The sequence below is a fragment of the Schistocerca serialis genome, chromosome 2, assembly GCF_023864345.2.
Source record: "Schistocerca serialis cubense isolate TAMUIC-IGC-003099 chromosome 2, iqSchSeri2.2, whole genome shotgun sequence".
Lineage (NCBI taxonomy): Eukaryota > Metazoa > Arthropoda > Insecta > Orthoptera > Acrididae > Schistocerca > Schistocerca serialis.
Window position 1 is genome coordinate 1,118,614,688 of NC_064639.1, and position 23,633 is coordinate 1,118,638,320.

Consider the following 23,633-nt stretch of genomic DNA (forward strand, 5'->3'; position numbering starts at 1 on the left):
CAACGACCTCTGGTCACTAGCAGTCGAGATGATAGGCATCTTATCCGTATGACTGTAACGGACCGTGCAGCCACGTCTCGATCCCTGAGTCAACAGATGGGGACGTTTGCAAGACAACAACCATCTGCACGAACAGTTCGTCGACGTTTGCAGCAGCATGGACTATCAGCTCGGAGACCACGGCTGCGGTTATCCTTGACGCGGCATCACAGACAGGAGCGCCTGCGATGGTGTACTTATCGACGAATCTGGGTGCACAAATGGCAATACGTCACTTTTTCGGATGAATCCAGGTTTTGTTTACAGGATCATGATGGTCGAATCCCTGTTTGGTGACATCGCGGTGAACATACATATTGGAAGGGCGTATTCGCCATCGCCATACTGGCGTATCACCCGGCGTGATATTATGGGGTACCTTTGGTTACACGTCTCGGCCACCTGTTGTTCGCATTGACGGCACTTTGAACAGTGGACGCTACATTTCAGATGTGTTACGACCAGTGGCTCTACCCTTCATTCGATTCATGCGGACCCTACATTTCAGCAGGATAATGCACGACCGCATGTTGCAGGTGCTGTACGGGCCTTTCTGCATACAGAAAATGTTCGACTGCTGCCCTGGCCAGCACATTCTCCAGATCTCTCACGAACTGAAAACGTCTAGAAAATGTTCGACTGCTGCCCTGGCCAGCACATTCTCCAGATCTCTCACCAATTGAAAACGTCTGGGCAATGGTGGCCGAGCAACTGGCTCGTCACATACGCCAGTCACTACTCATGATGAACTGTGGTATCGTGTTGAAGCTGCATGGGCAGCTGTACCTGTACACGCCATCCAAGCTCTGTTTGACTCAATGCAGAGGCGTATCAAGGCCGTTATTACGCCCAAAGGTGGTTGTTCTGGGTACTGATTTCTCAGGATCTATGCACCCAAATTGCGTGAAAACGTCATGACATGTCAGTTCTACTATAATATATTTGTCCAATGAATATCTGATTATCATCTGCATTTCTTGTTGGTGTAGCAATTTTAATGGCCAGTATTGTATAAGTCTGCAGCGGATTAATTCTCCAGACTGTCACACTTCCGTTAGGCCAGCGCATTTACCTATGACAGTAGTGCTTGTGTAGAACTGGCGTACTTAAGAGGAGTGTATTAGTGACAAATAGGTAGTGGCCCTCGAAATACGATCGCAGCAAAAGATGACCGTAATTTTGTTCACCTTATCGCAGCGAACCGTACATCTTTGTCCACACAGTTGGTTCGTCGCTGGAACACTGTAACGGCCTAGCCCTGTCTACATACGAGTACATGGTTGGAGATCGTTTGTTGCAGCTAATACTGGAGGCACTGTGGACCGAAGCGTACGCGACTCAGAAGCTACAAATGCCGCAGACCGCAATTGGCGCGTGGGTGCTGTCGTCGCCGGAGTCGCATCAGCCGCAACAGCATCAATGAAACAGAGGAAAGTTGACTAAACCATAGCTGGAGTTACCACGAGCGCGCGATATGGCATAGTGGTGAGATACTGGCCTCATATTAGGGGAGATGGCGGCCCATATTCTCGTCTGGTCCCGCAGACTTACGTTTCTCCGTTATTTCTCTAAATCGCTAATGCTGAATGCAAAATCACAAGGAACAGCCGATTATCTTCTCATTCCTTCCCCAATCCGAGCTCGTGCTTCACCGACAGAGCCTTACACCCTGCAGACCTTTCCTTCTTTTATAAACACAGTCGACAGAGTCACCTCGTTGCAACGGCCCCAGATGGAAGAACTGAACGCTTAGGATGACAATAGCTCCGTACCACATCGCCATTCGCCTAGAGCTACCTGCGAGATTCTGCTGTATGGTACAGTCCCTTCAAAGGTTTCAAAAAATGGTTTGTTAGCACACCCAAGGACTTCCTCTCTTGTACGAACTTTTTCTGTTCGTAATAGTGGTTACACCCAACATCCTCAATTATTCCTCAGATGTATTCCAATCCCATTCTTCCTCTAGAGTTTTCATTCTCCACTACACCCTCTCGTACTTCGATAAGTTCTTACCTGATGACTTAAAAGCTGTCTTATCGTCCTGTCCCTTCTTCTTGTCAATGCTTTCCACGTATTCCTTTCGTCGACGATTCAGCATATCTTCGTACATCCATATTTAAACCGGATGAAGATGGGACACAGATGGTATAATTTTTATTAAACTGAAATTCCTCCAGCTGTACTTAAGATTTTTGATTTACTTCGCTACTAGTTTCGGCGTTGCGTCAACGCCATCTTCAGGTCCGTACACTTTGAGGAAATCATTTGCGTGTGGCTTAGTCTAGAAGTCAGCGGTGAGATCAACACGTCCTCCATATGACGTTGACGCAACGCCGAATCTTGTAGCAAAGTAAATAAAAAATCTTAAGCTCAGCTGGGGGAGTTTCAGTTGCTGAGGGGTATTCCCTTTGCCTCAGCTCGTCTGCTCCTGATATCCTCGTTGCTTCGTCTATTGTGCGTTATTCTGCAATTCCCGCTTATTCATTACCCTCTTATTTCTCTGGTTTACTCTGAATCCTTATTCTGTGTTAACTACACTATTCATTCCAGTCAACTTGTCGTGTAATTCTTTCCAGTTTTTACAGAGTACAGCAATGTCGTCAGCGAATCTTATCACTGATATCCTTTCACTTTGAATTTTAATTCCACTTCCCAGACTTTGTTGGTTCGTTCATTGCTTCTTCCACATTCAAGTTGAAGAAAAAGGAGAAATACTGCATCGTTGCCTAACGAACTTTTTAATGTACGCTCGAATCTCTTGGTCTTCCGGTTCTTCCGTTTTTATTGTCCATTCACAGTTATTGTACATTTTCCACTCGTGTATTAACGTCACTCCCTACGGCCTATTGCTATATTTCTAAGACGTTCAAACACACAGCGTCATTTTACGTTGTCGAACACTCATTATGGGTCGATAAATCCGATGAAAGTATTTTAATTTATCTTAAATCTTGCTTTCATTATCAACCACAAGGCCAGAACTGCATCTCTTGTCTCTTTACCTTTCCTAAAGCGAAACTGCTCTTTTCCCAACGTATCCCCGAATTTTAAAACAATATGCCAAACCGGAGATTAGAATCTGGGACCTTTACTCGTCGCCGGTAAGTGCTCTATCGATTTATTTTGTTTTTATTTTATTTTTAAACCTCCCATCTCTCCTAATAGCCCACCCAGTCACACTTCTTCTTTCCCTTCTATGGATAGTTTCGTGGCTTTATTGTTTCTTTATCTTTATAATGTAAAACTTGAAAGTAAGTGTCTCCACCTGTGAAACTAAATCATCTTCTCTTGAAAGTAAATGACATGATTTCTACATTTAGAAAGGATATTATTCTTGAAATTAAAATTCGTTTCTTATTAATAAATAAATCTTCGTTTCTCTGCCGTTGTGGGCCTGCTCTTCAGCAACGAAAACAGAAAAATGATATGATGCTGGCGTTGGTCGAGTGAAAATAAGAAAAAAGTTACATGCGACTTGTGGTTGATCTATAGTTCCACTACAGGTTTCTGCCTGCGCTGGATGAAGTAGCATATTTAGTAGGAAGATAGTAGTACATTTTGCTTTCAGGGCTAAAAGTCGTAATCCTATTCCTTCATGGGATATCTGCATCATGCGGAATGCATTCTGCACAAACCGCTTAACAAACATTTCACTTCTGCACGCTATTCCCGCTGAAATCGAAAATATGTTCTCTAGATAAACTATTTCTGGCAGCGACACGTTATTTGTGCACTGTACTTTCGCATGGTATTAACTTCTCTGTAGGAGTATTGTTGCAATCGTCCTCCTAATAGTTCCGAGTCACGTCTCCGGTTGATTACGCAAGCTCGCTGCAGGTGTCCTATGAAATGCAGGCCTAGAATTTTAATAGTATCAGCAAAGCAATTCGCACTTGGGTCTATGTTCATAATTCTAGATTTTCTTATATTTTTTGTTGCACTAGAGACTTTGCAATAGCTGCCAACTAGCTCTGGATCTTTTCTATTGCTTCATTCAATGTAGCTAATAGTTTGTTGGATAACAACGTTGACAACGGACAGCCCTGTCTGGTCAAACGCTTGATCGGTTTGCTTATGAATCCGTTAATGTGAATGCTTCACGAAGCGTCATGTACTGCCGAGTGGATTACGTGGAAAAATTCTTCACATAAACCAGTTTTCTTCAGAGTAGTATTTAAATACGTAATGATGGATAACACGACCAAATACTTTGTGAAAACTAAGAGATAGAATTACCGGTTAAACCTTAACAGCTTACAAAACTGTTAACGAGCCTCTGACGTTGGTTATAGTATGAATGATAGATTGTTCCTAACACAGGTCTAATATTTGCCGACAAGTCTGTTTGTTAATTTTTTCATTCTTTTCGCAATTATTAGGGTAAATATCTTCAACTCACAATTAACTACCATTAGTGGTCCACATTTTCAACGTTTTCAGTCTCTCTGTGAATCATGACTGTCAGCTCGTCTCGAATTTTTACAGAACCTGACTCGTTTGTAGCATCTCATTACAAATTTCTCTCATTACAAATTTCCGTAAGCTCGTTTTTCAGCAGTTCCCAATATTCCATATAAAATTCTAGTGCAAGCCATCATGGACTGGTGCCCTGTTCTTGGGGCTTTAATGAAGTCGAAGAGCTCTTGCTCTGCGATTTGCTCCATCAATAATGCATTTTCCTCTTCGTTGACATCTTCTTGAAGGAAGTTCATCAATCTTTCGTATTTGTTTTGGTCTTTCGATTTTTTTGCATATAATTTGGATAGATGTTCTACCACTGTCACCATTGTTTCTCGATGGGTCTTGATATTTCTTCCAACAAATATTTTTATTTCGGATATTAATTTTCTCTCCGCACTACGTCTTTCTTCGACAAGGTGGTAAGTGGAAGAACTTTCGGCTTGTGTCATAGAATATTTTCTGGCTGACACCCGATATCCAGATATTAACTGCCCTGTAAGTTTGACTGTTTTCTCTTTTATTTTCTTAATGTCTTTCGACTGTTACGTGACATCGTTTTGCATGTATAAGCTTCTCAGGGCGTGGACCAGGAATTCTTTGTTGTTGTTTTCCTATTTGCCTATAGTTCTAGCTGAATGCATTAACGTTCTTCTGATTTTTGCCGTGGTGCATTTTGCTCTCCACTGTGTTATATTAGCGTAGCTTTTCACTTGCCTTTTGCGGTATTCCCAGTTGCGACATAACTTCTCGTTTATATGTCTCTTTTTTTAGACCGATGTGCTGAGTTTCCACAGGCTTCGACCCCTATAAAATGTAATGACGGTGGGGATTTACTTTACAGTAGAAGTGCTGTTATCTGGAAAACGTAGTGGCCAAATTTGTGTTCCAGTCAATTTAAATAGGATGTTGCGTGATACGTAAATGTGATATAACTGCTTTCTGATTGGTCTGCTACTAACAGCCCACTAGCTTTATGCAAAAAAAGGCCTGAATAGGAAAAAATAGGGGAGAGATTAAACCTTTTGCAATAGTCTAGCCTGATGTTCAGTCGAACACATTAAAAGTCTCCGAAGCTCCGGGCTGTGCAATCAGAGTTATGACGTCATGAATATGGCCGCCGTAAGAATGTCTAGAGTAGTTTTTAAATGGCTATAAACTTCCACAGAATTGACATCAGAGGGTCGTTTTTACACCCAATTCCATACGAACAGCTGAAAAAGTTTATGCATCAATATCTTACATAATTATACCTAACGTTTCTTCTGAGCTATATTAACGAAAAATGAGAAAAGTCCTCTATGAATAACTAGAAAGTTATGCAACACAATGACAGTGCTCTTCCATTGGTTATGCAACACATTCTTGGATCTATAAAACAATACCAATATGTTTCCCTTATCGCTGATAATAAGAGAGTTAGCTGAATTTATTTACCGTAAGTTGTGATTATTCACTATCCAGAGTAATGTTGTGTAATAGAAATCTGTCAGGTAGATATTTTTAGATCTTATGGTTCAAATGGCTCTGAGCACTATGGGACTCAACTGCTGAGGTCATTAGTCCCCTAGAACTTAGAACTAGTTAAACCTAACTAACCTAAGGACATCACAAACATCCATGCCCGAGGCAGGATTCGAACCTGCGACCGTAGCGGTCTTGCGGTTCCAGACGGCAGCGCCTTTAACCGCACGGCCACTTCGGCCGGCTTAGATCTTATGTTAAGAGTTTCCAGTATATATGAATATTCTCCAGGGATCGTGAAACTTATGTTTAGTTCATCACAGGAGTGTTCCTCAAACTATTGTCCGCACCTCACCAAGAAGCCGTTTGAATATCTTAAACAAAAGGGAAAAGGATATTAATGAAATCTGAGCTGAAAACTTTTTATAGCTTTCACAACTAGGAGTTTGGGCACTTCGTTGTTTTAACCGGAACATGATATTGAGAGTCCGCTGCTCGTTGTCTCACGGTAGCGTTCTCGCTTCCCGAGCACGGGGTCCCAGGTTCAATTTCTGGGACTTTCACCTGTCCCAAGATGACTGGGTGTTGTTGTCTCATCTTCATTATCATCATTCATCCCCATTGCGGTCGGAGGAAGGCAACGGCAAACCACCTCCACTAGGACCTTGCCTAGAACGGAGGTGCGGCTCTCCGGCATCGTTCCCCTACGCTCTGTCAAGAAGCAGGGACTTCATTTCCATTCCATGATACTGAGACTGCCACTTCGGATTTTCCTATTCGTTGTGCGTATTTGCTAGACTAACAGAATATTTGAGCATACAAATACCTTTAAAATGTCCATAATATTTTATTATTTACTTCAAGATTTCTAAGTAGATAAACCATGAATAAACTACAAATTTATTTGTGTTGATCTGTTTCTATGTATACTTTAAATGCAGGCTGATGCGGTAACTAAAATAAAGTACGTTTCTTTTGTATTTTTCAGGTTCTTGAGTACTGCATCAATCATTTCGCATTGCGGAGATGGAACAGGTGTGCCTTATTTGCAACAAGACCTCGATGACACAAGAGAAAAACAGTGACTGTTACTCGTGGTATCGTTACTCTAGTGAAAAGCAGTTTTCTACGTAAAGATTACACGAAAAACTGGAAAGTGTTGCACAGCCCGGGTGCATGTGAGACGTCGTAGGAACTACACACGTCCGAGCAGTATTGCGACTTTCGTTCATCGCTCTCCTTCAAAAATTCCAAAACTGAGATCCAGCGTCTCTACCTCTGACTCTGACAGCACTGCCTCTTCTGTGGAGAGGAATATGATACAAACTTCAATAAAAATTTGCCTCTGGACCTCCAAAATGTTTACGAAATGCAATTCATAAAGAGAAGACAGTCTATTCCGAGTGCCACGAACTCTCGGAATGATGAATGGGGTCGAAATGTGACAATTCGAGAGGAAAGTGTTATTTATGTAGCTTGTGCTGAAGCCAGATACCACGAAAGCTACTACAAGAAGTTTTTCAAAATGCCATCTTCTCGGAAGAAAGGACGGCCAGAGGACGAAGAAAAGCCTGAAACTCTTCAGAAACTTTTTTTTCCTTGGTTAGAGGACTGCGATGAATGCCAACGTTCTTTGAATGGATTGTTCCAACGATTACGTGACTATCTACCTACAAGAAGTGAAATGTACTCAGAGAAATTCATGCGAAAAATGCTCCAGGATTAGCTTGGGAGTAACATTATCATTACTAATTGTGGGGCTTCGCAGTACTGGTCACAGCATTTTCACAAATGCTTGGTGCGGACAGAGAGAGGACGATCCTGTAGCAGAACGTACCAGAATACGGCAGCAGCTGCCTGTATGAACGAAGACGTCTGGTCCATGGTACAACAGACTGATGCATGGCGGATACGGCGTTCCTGAACAGCGCGAAAGGCATCCCAGAAACACTGAACACTTATATTTCTGATATTTGCAAGAGACGCTGTTCACAAACTGTGAAACGCAAAGACGATGTCATTTGTCATGCTATTACGTCCCGTGCTAGACCGAGATCTTTCCTTTCATCCCTACATTTACGACTGGCCGTATACGTACACAGTCTTGTTGGGTCTCACCATCTTGTAGGTATCCTTCATAACATGGGTACTTCTGCGTCTTACAGGGCATCCGTCGGTACAAAACATCAGTCTTACTACAAGATCCACCATATGTTCATCAAAATTCTCTGAAGCACTTTGTTCTTGACAACGCAGACTGTAACGTATGTACAATCGATGTGTTTGGATCATTCCACACTATGGGCGGGGTAATGTGTATTAGTCCAATAGAAGCTGTCCAGAAGGGCAAATGTATCCAAACCTTTAGCATCAGTTCTAAGTGAAGTAAGGAAAGTTAATTTTCATGTTTGCAAACTTAATGAAAACAATGAAAGCCTATAAATCTCCAAGTCGTCCAAGTAATTATAAACACAGACTACTTTCAAGTCTCCAAGAATATCATCCAGCAAACGAGTAAGAACGGCTGCGCCAGTAGCCAAACCGAAGGGAACCCTGTTAAACTCAAACAGATTCCAATCAGTACGAAATGCTGTAACGTGTTTACATTCTTCGGCTAAGGGAATCTAACAATAGGCTTAATTCAGATCGAGCACGGTGAACCAATTAGCACCGGCAAACCAAGTAAAAGAGTTATGAAGATCAGGTCAAGGAACTGATTCGAGGATAACCTTGGTGTTCAGGCGCCGGTAGTCAACAACAGGCCGAATATCCAGCCCCTGATCCTTAGGAACAAGGAATATGTGGGAAGCATAAGCAGATGTAGAAGGCCTAATAACACCTTGCTCGAGCATTTTAGAGATCTTTCCTGTTAGTATCTTCATCTTAGGCGGTGAGAGACGATATGGGGACTGCCTGACGGGAATATTGTCAGATAGACGAAGATGGTAGTCAAGAACATTAGTAACCCCCAGTCTATCACAGAGAAGATCGGGGAACCTCTGCAACAAATCCCGTAGTTCGAAGGCCTGCTGTGAAGACAGATGATTACGATCAAACTCATTAACCCTAGCATCAACAGCCAGCATGCCGGCATTTCGAGGCACCTTATGCTTAGCATATTCACAGAACCCAAACTTCGGAGCAGATGCAAACTTACAAAAGGAGGTGTATCAGGAATAGTCCAAGACAAGACCAGTTTTACTGATCAAATCACATCCCAAAATAAAATCGACTGACAGCTTCTTAACCAAGGTCAAAGACAAGGGCCAAGAGAAATCCCCAACCGAGATACTCCCTCGGACCCAACCATGCAGAGGCAATACCTGCCCATTGGCAACCTGACGTCTCTGTACCGAAGAAGGGATCGACTTAAGTCTCGTAAGATGGCCAAATTCAAGAAACCATTCCAAGCTCAACAATGAAAAGGACCTACCTGAATCCAAAAGGGCGCAAATAGGTTCGCCTCCTGCACGAGAACAAATATAAAGCAGGGGAGGTAATGATCGAGGAACGACACGGGCACACCAAGTTTTAAAGGCTCGATCCCGAGTTCGCTGCCCAGCCTGGCGTCTTTTATTGTCTCTGGGTGCGCGCGGCTGAACGCAAGAACGAACTAAATGACCTGCCCGTCCGCACCTTTTAGCAAACTCAGCCGGTGTAGATAATCCGGAGTTGTCCTTGATAACGCCCGCGGGCTGAACCTTAACTTCACGGCATGGATCGTCCGTGAGCGGTAACGCAGATATCGCTACAAAAGTGGCACGAAGTTCTTCCCAGGTGGAGGGACGACCACGAAAAACAAAGTGCGTCTTATCCGCCGCTCGCATTCCCACAGGACAATAGAAACAATCTCCCGTTCTGGAAAGTCGACCAACATATTGATGTAACTCCTCCCCCCCCCCCCCCCCCAAAGACAGCAAGTCCTGCTCCCCAGTTTCTCTTCCGGCCGAAGTGGCCGTGCGGTTCTAGGCGCTGCAGTCTGGAACCGCGAGACCGCTACGGTCGCAGGTTCGAATCCTGCCTCGGGCATGGATGTGTGTGATGTCCTTAGGTTAGTTAGGTTTAACTAGTTCTAAGTTCTAGGGGACTAATGACCTCAGAAGTTGAGTCCCATAGTGCTCAGAGCAATTTGAACCATTTTGAAACCCAGTTCTCTTCCCATCAAGCTCTAAACATTTAATCTTAAACTGCAATTCATTAATCAAGGACTCCAATTCAGAGGTTGATTCCTTATTACAATCCTCTAACTTTAATGTCCTTAAATGCGCTATACGGTTGGTTAAATGTACTAACTGTGCCCGCACCCTGTCTAACTGACTGCCACTAGGTCGAGTGCCTTCCAAAAAGCCAATGGTGTCCTCAAGGCACCTAACAGCCTTACACAAAAACTCAGTGGCTGCTGCTGTCTCACCCACAACATCCGGTGTGACGTCAACCGGCTGAAGAACGGTAGGCTGGCGCCTTATCGCCAGCTCATAAATGAGGTGGTCCTTCCTCAACAGCCCGAACCCGGGGCACTGCCTGACCGCCATTATAATTGGTCACCTAAAACAACCAAATAGCAAAAACAACTAGCGTGTAACACTGACAGAGATACAATTCGAACCAACGGTAACTTTAATGGCAATATTACAATCATAACCACGCTCTGCTACCACTGAAACTTGGAATGTAGGGAAAGCAGGAAAAGGTGGGGACGGGGCCTAATCAGTTATCGTTGGTTGCACAGTAAACACATACACTTTATTTAAGGAAATAGTTTTTTTAAACAATCATTTTTTTTAAAAAAATTGACTATCGCAAGCTATACTGGCGGCTGAAGGCTTTATTAAGAAGAATTCAAATCATTTGTTGGCTGAAGGCCTACATTGAAAAATTGACTGCAACACAAGCTACACTGACGACTGAAGGCCTTATTAAGAAGAAGGTTCAAATGGTTCAAATGGCTCTGAGCACTATGGTACTTAACATCTGTGGTCATCTGTCCCCTAGAACTTAGAACTACGTAAACCTAACTAACCTAAGGACATCACACACATCCTTGACCGAGGCAGGATTCGAACCTGCGACCGTAGCGGCCGCGCGGTTCCAGACTGAATATTAAGAAGAATTCAAATCATTTGTTGGCTGAAGGCCACAAGCAATAGGAATAATTTAAACAAAATTTTATCTTTAAACAATTGACACAGTCAGACCAAATAAGATGGGAGTGATCCATAGAAAGTGCTCCAAGGATCGACCTGAGAAAAGTCCCTGCAGCTGTGTAAGCGGTGAGACAGGCTGCCAAGAGTTATGCTCACGTAACAGGATGGCAACTCAAACTAGGGACAGTTTAAACTCTGATCAATCCTCTTACCAAATCCACCTAACTTGTTATAACCAGTACAACACTGGATTAATTCAAGCAAGGGTGAAGTGACAGACAGCACTGCATCTTCAGAATCCGGTGTTTAATAAAACATTAAAAGGAAGAATAAACCACTACAACCAAGGTGTACAAAAGAAACCGCAATCCACACCGGAGTCAAGGAGGCTGTCGCACTACACGTCATGCCGGACAGCATCGGCAAGACGAGGAAAAGTACACCGCCGCCAAAATACGCCAACCTACAGGGCAGGTAACTGGGGCGTTAGCGGCCACTAGGCAGTAAAATACCGCTGGTTGCATTTCTCCAATAACAACATAAAATTCAAAACTAATAACAGGCAATAGAAGAAGGCTAATCGATTCCGCCAACTCGACACGCTCCACTTGTTGCTGTTCGTCTCACGGCGACCCTACGAGCAGCAACGCACAAACAAACGGCGTTATTACAAATAGTGGAGGTTTCACTACTGGATTAATGTTCACTCCACTCAGCGTCCTGGGTCCGGTGGACACGAGGTTGTGCTGGCCGGGGTGCCGAGCAATTCTTGGCGCTTCAGTCTGGAACAACGGGACCGCTACAGTCGCAGGTTCGAATCCTGCCTCGGGCATGGATGTGTGTGATGTCCTTAGGTTAGTTAAGTTAAAGTAGTTCTAAGTTCTAGAGGACTGATGACCTCAGCAGTTAAGCCCCATAATGCTCAGAGCCATTTGAACACGAGGTTGTGGCCCTCGCAACTACAGCCCCTCGATCGGGCAATGCCTGCTTGCCGCCAGCGGCCACGGCATGCCCTCGAGCTGCCGGACCTCTCTCCTGCTCCGTCCCAACCGAGCTACTCACACACCCCACCCGGAGAAACACCTCACGTCCTTCCAAAGATAGTACGGGTACTAGATATCGATAAACGCTGCTTCTGCCACTCGAGGACAGAAAACGCTAGCAAACGTAGTGCCGCCAGTAAACAGAAGAAGAAAACGAGACACCACTTTCCTTACTACGCGATGCCAAGATACCAACGGTACCAACGCGAGCCACACACGGCTCACCGACTATTTCAGTTTTATAGCAGTTCCAGTGGAGCAACCGTTCCGCCAGTTTTGTATTGTTTCATATCAATTTATTTTATCAAGCTGTCCTGAAATCATTCTTGCAGCAGCGCTATACCGACCGCCCCTGCACAGAAATATTCCTGTACGCATTTTATTTTACGTTCACTTTGGGTGCTGCAGATGTTTGGCTTTGCTGTGTGGTATGACTCTCGTCAAAGGTGGTTATTATCTGGTGGCATGACAACAATATAGAGATGGCAAGAGATTTAGGACCACCACCTAATATCACTCACCCCAATGTTGCACATAAACTTATTTCTGATTAACTTTCGTATCAAATTTGTTTTATTCTGCCTTGTTAGCGGTACATCCCGCAAAATAAAAGCATTTATTTAACCCAAAGATTTAGAAGTTATTAACTTTTTGCGTTTTCACAAACGACCATTAGTCACTTTTTGAGGTGAAAAATGGTCTAGCTCGAAAGCGGGTCTTCATAAGACTGTGAGTTTTGGTAAAAGAAAAATTAGAACATTTTAAGATATTTACCACTGTACGTTACAAAAAATTACTGTTTATTTTATGCCATTGTTTTGGGTTTTTTCTCGTTATTAAAGTTCACCTCAAAGTATTCCAACATATAATAGACAACTCATGAATAACAGAAAGCAGGTGTACCATAACCCTTTAAGAAGGTGTGAAACATCTAACTGGGTCTCTGTTGCCAGCTTATAGTCAAGGCTAGATATTCAAGTGACGTATAATAAAACAAAAATAAGGAAAGAATTGGCCATTTTAAGAACCAGAAAACTGAAACAATGGAGTTGAATAAATTTTGTAAATTTTTTGTCTTGCCCAGAAGTAAATAGCTTACGTTCTATTTTTGCACCAAAACTCTGAGTCCTCTGATGAGCCACTTTTGAGCTACGCCATTTTTCGCCTTGAAAATTAAGTGATAAATGATTTTAACAATCAAAAAGAGATAATTCCTAAAACGTTTGAGCTACAGAAGTGTTTTTCTTTTTTCGCAAAATGTTTCGCTACCAAAGCAGAAATAAAAACAGATTTGACACGAAAGTAAATTAGAAGTACGAGTTTAAGAAGTAAGTTTAAGGGCAGCATTGAGGTAACGGATATTAGGCGGTGGTCTTTAATTTTTTTCTTACAGGGTTGTATAATGCGCGATTTAAAGAAGGGTCTATGCAGTTTTGTCGCTTATCATGGTTCATGCCATCCGACTGTGTGATGACTATACTGCTTTTTTCCACTAACTCCTCTCTTGTGCCAACATCTTCATCTCAGAGTAGCACTTCCAACCTACGTCTTCAACCGGCCGATGTGGCCGAGCAGTTCTAGGCGCTTCAGTCTGCAACCACGCTACTGCTACGGTCGCAGGTTCGAATCCTGCCTCACGCATGGATGTTTGTGATGTCCTTAGGTTAGTTGGTTTAAGTAGTTCTAAGTTCTAGGGGACTGATGATCTCAGAAGTTAAGTCCCATAGTGAAAAAACAAAAACAAAAATAGCTCAGTTTGTAGAGCACTTGCCCGTGAAAGGCAGAGGTCCCGAGTTCGAGTCTCGGTCCGGCACATAGTTTTAATCTGCCAGGAAGTTTCGCCTCTTTTCTCACTTCCCGGTAAGATTCGTTCGGTGGTGTGGACACAAATGATGTTCTGTATCCACATCGTCCTCTGAAAACCTATTGACTGTGGCGTTGCCGTCTGATACGCTTCCAGAGTTACGAAGTAAATACGCATTCTGCGACTAACCATTGACATCAGTTGTCTACGACACATGAAGATTTATGGTGGGCTGGAACTCAAACCCAGATTTCCCGCTTTTCGGGAGCGGCCCCTTAACCACTTCGGCTATCCGAGCGGAATCGATTCAAACTTCCGTATGCCACATAGTCAGAACCCTTACGCTCTCAAAGTCTGTGATTCCCACAGAGGGGGACAAATATTTCATCGTTATTTTAGCCCATCGAGGCATCGACACAACACTGAGTGTCACAGTCTCTGTTGTTTCGCAATACGATGTCCTTCAGATCCGCATACAGTCAATGTTGCTCCCAAAGCTGCCATTTGCCCCCGCGTTTACCATCCTTTGACGCTGATATTGCCTTCGTCTTTAGGGGTTTACTTTGGATTTTCTCTTATTGGGGCAGGGGGAGGGTTGCCATATACCACGATTTTGGTGGAATTGTCCCTATTTTACTGTTGAAAATCCGATTCCCGATCAAACCTTGTTGGGGTGCATAAAAATTGCGATTACACTGAAGTGGGCAATATTTCGCACAATATAGCCTTTTCATTGAACGAATTAACAGGCACTAAAGTAAACGTAACTGAACTTAAAATGCAGCTCTTAATGCCAAAATACCTACATTAAAAAAGTTCCTGAATCGGTAGAAATCGCGCATGCTTCGGCCGATTGTCATTTGTTTTTGGCTTCAGTTATGCTATTAATATAGCTGACAGTAATGTGTGAGGCAGCCGTTGTTGTCTGCTTTGTTACTGTTATTCTATTCCGAGTGGGAACTCAGGTTTCATGTTAACTGAAACTTCAGTCGGCTCTGGTAGAACATTATAACAAATTTAAAGCGCTAGTTTTGCCGAAAACCGGTTAACCCAATAAAAGTAATACTATAGAACAAAAGCAAACTAGCGCTTTTCATTTATTCACTCAGGTTTCTTTCATCGTATAGGTGTTCTCTGCATTCTACAGTACTTCAACTTGGCTGTCGAGCTCCTGGCGGTTTAACATTTTTAACACAATGGGACAGATAATGTTGCGTCTTCTACTGGTTTAGCCAAGTTTTGAAATAAATGTGTACCCCTGAAGATGTGACTCCAACACCATGAAACTGGCTGGCTCACAAATAAATCTTTATCATACAGCTGAATCGGTCATTTTCTTCATGGTTTATAGAGCTAGACAAGACAGCGAGAACATAGAAAACATGGCTTTAAATGTTCAGAAATGTAAAATTTTTCCACTTCACACCAATGCCAAAAAGTAGTATTCTGCAACTGTGATGTCACTGGATCACAAATGAAGTTATTTCACAAATACCTAAACGTAATAATTTGCAGGTTTATGAAACAGCATTATCTCATAGTCTATATCCAGTAATGCATGTAGGATAATGGGAAAACACAACTGATCTAAAAAAGAGTTTGATTACAAAACACTCGTGTGACCAACCCTAGAATACTGCTCAAATGTGTGCGACCTGTAACAGGTATGACTAACAGGGGATATTGAACATACGCGAAGAAGGAATTCACTAGTGGTTACAGGTTTGTTTGACTTAAGCATATCGTCACGTGGACGCCGTAAAATCTGAATTGGTAGACGCTTGACGATAGATGCAAATGTCCCCTGAAAGCCTACTTACAATATTTCAAGAAACTTCACTATTGAGTGAAGAAAGTAGGAATATACTGCACTTCCTGCATATCACTCCCATAGGGACTGTGCAAAGAAGATTAGATTGAAATTTTCTGGCGGATTAAAACTGTCACTCACGCGATAAATCCTGAGACGGTAATTCGTGTGGATGACAGGTGCCATCCACGACATAAACGGTGTATCTGAATACTTTGAGCTGTGTATATGAATGGTTTTAGAAGTGTTTATTTAAAGCTAAATATAATACATTTAATAAACAAATACAGTAAGGTACACACTCGGTGGTAAATATGTTTGGCAATTGTTCGTAAATATCTCTATTATCTCTGACAGTTGCCAACCTGTCACTCTTCGCGAACGCCACTGTCAAGGACACCACGAAATCTCCGAAATCACAAGTGCAACCTAAATCGATTTCCACTCAAGTATAAGTAGCTTGATTCAAGTCCTTTGTCCCTTGAGTTATCCCACAACTTCGATAAAAACTTTTTAGAACATCTCAGAGACTCACGCAGTTATTGCAAACCAATGAAAGTACTGATCTCTATAAGATCTGTTCCTTTACCGTCCCTTTCCCTAGAAAAGTTACCACGAACGTCACTGATGTGCACTGATGCTGCAATAATGGGTGTTATATTTTCATCCAAGGGTAGCTTCGTGTTATCTGTTTTCGTTTTTGCTATATGAGAGTCATTTTTGGGTCTAGGAAAAAGTGTGATAATATTACAAGATCTTGTTCTAATATTGGTAGCTATTCTACCTTTTCCTTAAAGAAACACGTCCTCTTGACTTACTTCTTCCTGTGATTCAAAATCACCATTTTCTGATACTTGATGTTCTGTTCCTTAATCATGACTGCTTTCATGAACACAGTCCTCGTTTTTTGAGTCAGCGATATCACTGTTAGGATCTTAATAACTCAAGTCATAGAAGCATTCCAGCTGTACATCAGGATCTCTGCTAAACTCTCTCCTAAGTTTCTTTTGTTTTACCTTTGACTTTTATTCCGTAAACCAAAAATATGGAGAATATTTACTTTTCGTAGATAAATATTCTAGGTAAAATTAAGCACATGAAAGTTGGTTTGAATCTAGGGCAGCAACAAAGTAGCATAGCGTATACTTACTACTTTGTCTCAAGTTGCAGCAGTAGTGCTCGCTGTAATAATGTTTCAAAACAATGTAACTGGCATAAATGAAAGACAATAACGGCTGTAGCTAATAGTTGAAGAATTAACGTAAACATACGGAAAATTGCGCGAACTTAATCAAACGCAATCAGACGAAATAGAGCGGGAAAATCGTGTGGATGACGAGTGTCACCCGCGAAAGCAACGCAGGGTAGGCAAGTGCTCTACAGCCAGAGTTATCCCTCACAACTTCGGTCATTTTCTCTTCCCTACTTTCCAAAGCCAAAGTTATGGGTTCGAGTCCCTGTCCGGCACACAGTCTCAATCTTACAGAGAGATACAAATCTGCGCACACTCCGCTGCAGAGTGAAAATTCACTGTGGAAATATTGACTGATTACAACGCGCACAGCAGGAATTAAGGGAGCATTGTTACCGCCGTTCACTCGCGAATGGAACGTGCAGAAAACTTAAAACGTGATTAGACGGGAAGTATCCTCTGCCATGCACTTCACAGTGGTTTGCAGCGTATGGATGTAGATGTAGCCGTACCATTAAAATCGATCTATATTTTGATCCTATATTTTTCTCAAGTTCCCTGCGTTCATTGGGCTGAAAGTCACATCCAGAACGTGATTTTATAAACACACTGACGACAAAAATAGCAATACGGAAAAATAATTAATGTGAGTAATGAAATTTCGGGAATACGTCTGTCTAGGTCACATATATAGATAATAACAGGGTAATGTACACGCGAGATAAGCCATTATAAATGTGAAATGCTGGTACATTAATAACTGGTGTAAATGCCAGAATCTTTAAAGCAAACTGGCATACGTGCGTGCTTTGTGTCGTACAGACGCGGGACGTCAGTTTCTGGGATGGAGAAACATACCTGTTGCCCTTGATCAGTTAATACTGGGACGGTTAATGTTCCCTGTGAACGACGCTGGAGCCGTTGTCCAATGACTCCATTGGAGACAGATCTGGTGGTCGAGCAGGCCTGGACAACATGTCTACACTCTGTAGAGCACATTGTGTTACAACAGTGGTATGTGGGCGAGCGTTATCCTGTTGGAAAGGACCACCTGGAATGCTATTCATGAATAGCAGCACAACGTGACGCATCGGCACACTGGAGTACAAATTTGCGTTAGGGTGCGTGGGATAACCACTGAGAATGCTCCTTTTATGATACGAAATCGCACTCCAAAACATAGCTCCAGCCGTAGGTCCAGTGTGTGTAGCACGCAGATAGGTTGGTTGCAGGCACTTAACTGACCCCCTTCCAACCAACTCACGGCCATCACTGGCACCCACGCAAAACCAGCTTTCATCAGAATATGCGGCAGACCTCCATCCTGGCTGGCGTCCAATTAGCTCTCTCTCGACACGAGTGAAGTCGCAAATGGCTGTGGCTTAGGGTCGGTGGAATGCACGATACAGAGAGTCTGCCAAGGAGCTGCCCTTGAAGTATCATTTGTAGCAGTTTCTTGTGTCACTGTGGTGCTAAATGGCACTCAGATTGCTGCTGCGATGCTCCAGAGGCACAAGCCAAACACGATAGTCTCTTCTCTCACGGTAGAGCCACGCGGCCATCCGTAGCTCGGTTTTCTTGCGACCGTACATTCTTGTGAGTTCCGCCACCAGCAGTGGCTACAATCCTACCAAATCTTTCTGCAGTTCCGCAAAAGTAACACCTAGATTCTCGTATGCCTATTACACGACCTCTTTCAAACTCAGTGAAGTGTTGATAATGGCGTCTTTGTCGCCCTAAAGGCATTGTTGATTAACATCAGCTCACTACGTCCTGTCTCAAAGGTAGTTAGCGCTCACTGAAGCTACAACGTGTGCTTAAAGCAAACTTCATTAGCATCCTCATAGTAGAGCTACTAGCATTATTCTTACGTGACTGGCGAGAAATTATAACAGACGTCATCTTTCAGATGTTGAAACATGCTTACCAACTTTCATTTATCTTGTACAACGTTTTTCAAATGGTTCAAATGGCTCTAAGCACTATGGGACTTAATATCTGAGGTCATCAGTCCCCTAGAACTTAGAACTACTTAAACCTAACTAACCTAAGAACATCACACACATCCATGCCCGAGGCAGGATTGGAACCTGCGACCGTAGCGGTCGCACGGTTCCAGACTGTAGCGCCTAGAACCGCTCGGCCACTCCGGCCAGCCACGTTTTTCCTGTTATAATTTTTCTCTGTCAGTGTATACATCACACCAAGAGCTATTTCTACCATTTTATGAACAGCTTTTAAAACTTTCCTGAAAATCACGTACAGAAATTCAATTTAACCGGATTAATGCTTAGAGCTTTGATGTTAGCCCCGCCTGTGCCACGTCAAGTTTTCTATAGAAAAGAAGGAAAGTAAAATTATTTTAGTATTTCTCAGTTGTTACGGAAATTAGACAAGTGGGGGTCTGTGATAGCTGCGTAATGTCAATGTCATAAGCCAAGAAAGTAAACGAAAGGAATATATTGAATAAAGTTTAACGTCTAGTCGATGTGGGAACCATTACTGACGAAACAATGGCTCATTTGAACAAGGATACGTGTAAATATCATCCATGACATTGCTGAAGAAACAATCATTACATTGCCTAAAGTGTTGTAGAAAAGTCTCGCAGTACAAATGGCTGTCTCGCTGAATGGAGATTTAAAGTCTATTCCTCTTGTTGAATGTTTTAAGAAAATCCAGCAGTCGTGAACACAATGACTTCAAGTGAACCTAATCGACCCCATACGTTGCTATCTGTAGAAAACAATCCCTGACGTTGCAGTCTGACACTGTTATCGCAGTCCAGTTTCCGGAAACGATACATTTCCATGGAAACATACGTGCTTGCGTCTAAGTTCCTCAAGCAGATGTCGCAGGAGCGATCGGAGATAAATGACCGAATGACCACCTCAGCGAACTCCAGTTTCGAGTGTTTACATGCCATCACATGCCTTCTGCATGGCTTCTGTGACGTAATCTCCTTATCACCAACACGATTCGTTGACGTGTACGCAACAATACTTGTGGAGCGGATGTCAGATAATCACCTCTAGTTATCAGAATATTAACATTTGAGAGAGGAAAATTACAGTACCGTATAAACCATAGATCATTAACCTACACGACTTTACGGTGTTCTGTTTGAATGATGATGCTTCTTATCCACACGAATCTGTTAGGGACTCGCGGTTAATGATTCGTACTTCAAAAATACATCTGGAAACTACGTGAAGTATCTGTGTACTTAGTAATCTTGAATTTAGTTTCCCCAGTGTTCTTCGGACCTTATTTAAGTCGTCATGAAGACTATACGTGATCAAAATCACAAAGTCTCAAAGAACAAAACTGGCAATCCTAGTTGAGAAGGGAGAGAGACAGTGTTGCAGAGTATCAGCAATGTTATTTACACTGAGACGACAAAAGTCTTGGGATAGCCATTTAAACGTCCCCTTTTGAACAATTACAAATGACTGTGCTTAAACTGACACACAATATTTTGTAAGCGCAACGCAATCTGACTTTCAATAATCCCTACAAAAGAATGGGCCCTGACTAACATTAAACTATACCTTTCACAAATCACTTACCTCACAAAAATCTTCGCTACTCAAGCTACTGCAATACAGCGAGCGCCACTACTGCTAGCTAAATAAAAGATTCAAACTACTGAAGGCACTAACTACTGATAGGGATAGTTAGCAAATGAAAGATATTAATAGAGAACAAACAATGTATTTACCTTGATATCATCATATATAAATATAGCAGTTCATGACAAATTTCAAAACTCCGCCATCTCTCTCCCCACACCCACCACTGCTGGCGGCTCACCTCCAACTGCGCAACGCTACGCGCTGTTCACGGCCAGCTGCCTAACACTACAATGGCGAGTATTACAACAATGCAAAGCAGCCACGGACTGCACACAGCACAGCCAGTGATTTTCATACAGAGGTGGCGTTACCAATAAAAAAACCTAAACAGCCTACTTACACCATGCGTACATATACAGACAGTGGTAATATCTCGTACACAAGTTATAAAAGGGCAGTGCATTGGTGGAGTCGTCATCTCTATTCAGGTGATGTGAAAAAGTTTCCGACGTGATAATGGCACCACGACGGGGATTAACAGAGCTTGGACGCGAAATGGTAGTTGGAACTAGAAGCATGGAACATTCCATTTCGGAAATCGATGTGCAGTTCAATATTCCGAGATCCACAGTGTCAAGAGTATGCCAAGAATTCCAAATTTCAGGCATTATCTCTCACCACGGACAACGAAGTGGCCGGCGACGTTCACTTAACGACAGACAGCGGCTCTTGCGTAGATTTGTCACTGCTAACAGGCGAACAAAACGGCATGAAATAAACGCAGAAATCAATGTGGGACATACATCGAACGTATGCGTCTGGACTGTGCAGCGAAATTTGGCGTTAGTGGACTGTGGCAGCAGACGACCGACGCGAATGCTTTGACTGACAGCACGACATCGCCTGCAGCGCCTCTTCTTGGCTCGTGACTGTTATCAGTAGTACTCTAAACTACTTGAAAACCGTAGCCTGTTCATATGAGTCCCAATTTCATTTGATAAGAGCTGACAGTAGGGCTCGAGTGTGGCGCGGACCCCACGAAGCCACGTACCAATGTTGTCAACAAGCCACCGTGCAAGCTGGTGGTGGCTCTACAATGGTGTGGGCTGTGTTTACGTGGAATGGACTGTGTCCTCTTGCCTAATTGAACAGATCGTTGACTGGAACTGATTATGGTCGGCTACTTGGGAACCAGCTGCAACCATTCATGGACATCAGATTCTCAAAAGGGGATGGAATTTTTATGGATGACAATGCACCACGTCACTGGACCACAATTGCTTGTTTTTGGTATGAAGAATATTCTGGGCAGTTCGAGCAAATGATTTGCCCAACCACATCTTCCGACACGAATCCCAACGAACATTTCTGGGACTTAAACGAGATGTTAGTTCGTCGAGAAAATCCTGCCCCGGCAACACTTTCGCATTTATTACGACGGTAGAGGCAGCATGGCTCAATATTTCGGCAGTGGACTTCCAACGACTTGTTGAACTCATTCTCATGTCGAGTTGTTGCACTGCGCCGGACAAAAGCACGTCCGATACGGTATTACGTGAAATCCCATGACTTTTGTCAGCTCATTGTAATCTGCTCTTTGAGCAAGTAGTGAAAGAAACCAGGGAGAAATTCTGAACTGGAATTAAGGTTCAGGGAGAAGAAGAAAAAAGAGTTGAGATTTTCCAGTGACACTGTAATTCTGTCAATAATGACACGACTTGGAAGATCAGCTGAACAAGATTGCCAGTGCTTTGGCACGAGGTTATAAAATGAACAACATCAAAACCGAATTGAGTTTAAAAAGAGGAAGATGTAGGTATCGGAGGGTAGTAAAATTTATTTAGGTGATGTTGACAGAATTAGGTTATAAAATGATACACTAAAGGTATGGGATGAGGTCTGCTATTTAGGCTGCAAAATAACTAATGAAGGCCAAATGAAGAGAGGTTATAAAATGCATACCAGGAAAATGGATCTGAAAAAAAGAAATTGGTTAACATCAAATACGAATTTCATTGTGAAGAGCAGATAAAGGTACTTCTGTAGGATACACAATCGAAGTGCACAGGCCACAGCAACAACAGCATGCTTGAAGATAAAGGAGCTCATCTGCACAAGACTGAAGGAAAATCGGAGGTACTGGAAACCTCAGGCAGCAGACTCCACTTCTACACAGTATTGTTTGCAAATCAAACATAAATGCATCGCAGATGTTGAAGTTCCGATCCTATGGCATGTAGGACTGGACATGGTTTTCTAAAGTACCATAAGTTTGTAGGTGATTAGTTCATTCTAAAGACGGCACTGTTGTTTTCCTTATTGTGAGTTTAAAATAAATGAGTCATATGATTTCTTAAATACCATTAGTTTTCGGCTGAGTTATTTCATTTTACAGTTGTAACTTCTTATTTTTCTAGGTACGAGTTTATTATAAATTGTCATTTGTCGCATATCTGTTGTTTTGTATCACTACGAGACTAATATAAGATTTATACAAACTGTAATTTTGACTCGTCCCATATCTTTGCACTAAAACACACAACAGGATTTCTGGTATCAATAAAGAAATGAATCAAACCACACTAGCAATTAAGCCAGACACTGTGCCTATTGAACAATCAAATCAAGTTTCCTTACTCATTACTCATATATACTTCAAAAATCCATAAAGACAATTGGTTGATTCCGTACCTCTCCACATCTATTCATTTATTAACATAAATCCAGCATGTTGTAGTATTATCATACAGTTGAAACACTAACAGAATATTTGTGCGGGATAATCCGCCTCAGGAACTTCCCACCTGACGTAGTTCGCTGAATTATTTCTTTCTTGATACTAAGTAGTCGTGGCACTATCTACTTAAACAGTACTTTAAGGTATGTATTGGACATAACATTATTAATGTACTTTATGCTCCTATATATTTAGTGAATGCATAATCTTTGCTTGGCAGTACACAAGCATGTTTAAGTTATCTCTGGTGCAGTACAACAATAGTACATTGGCCTGAAACCAGAAGGATAACTCACTGGTAACAAAATTTCATGAAAAAAGGTAAAAAAGTGTAACATTTGTTAATTTTCGCCAAATATTCATTTCT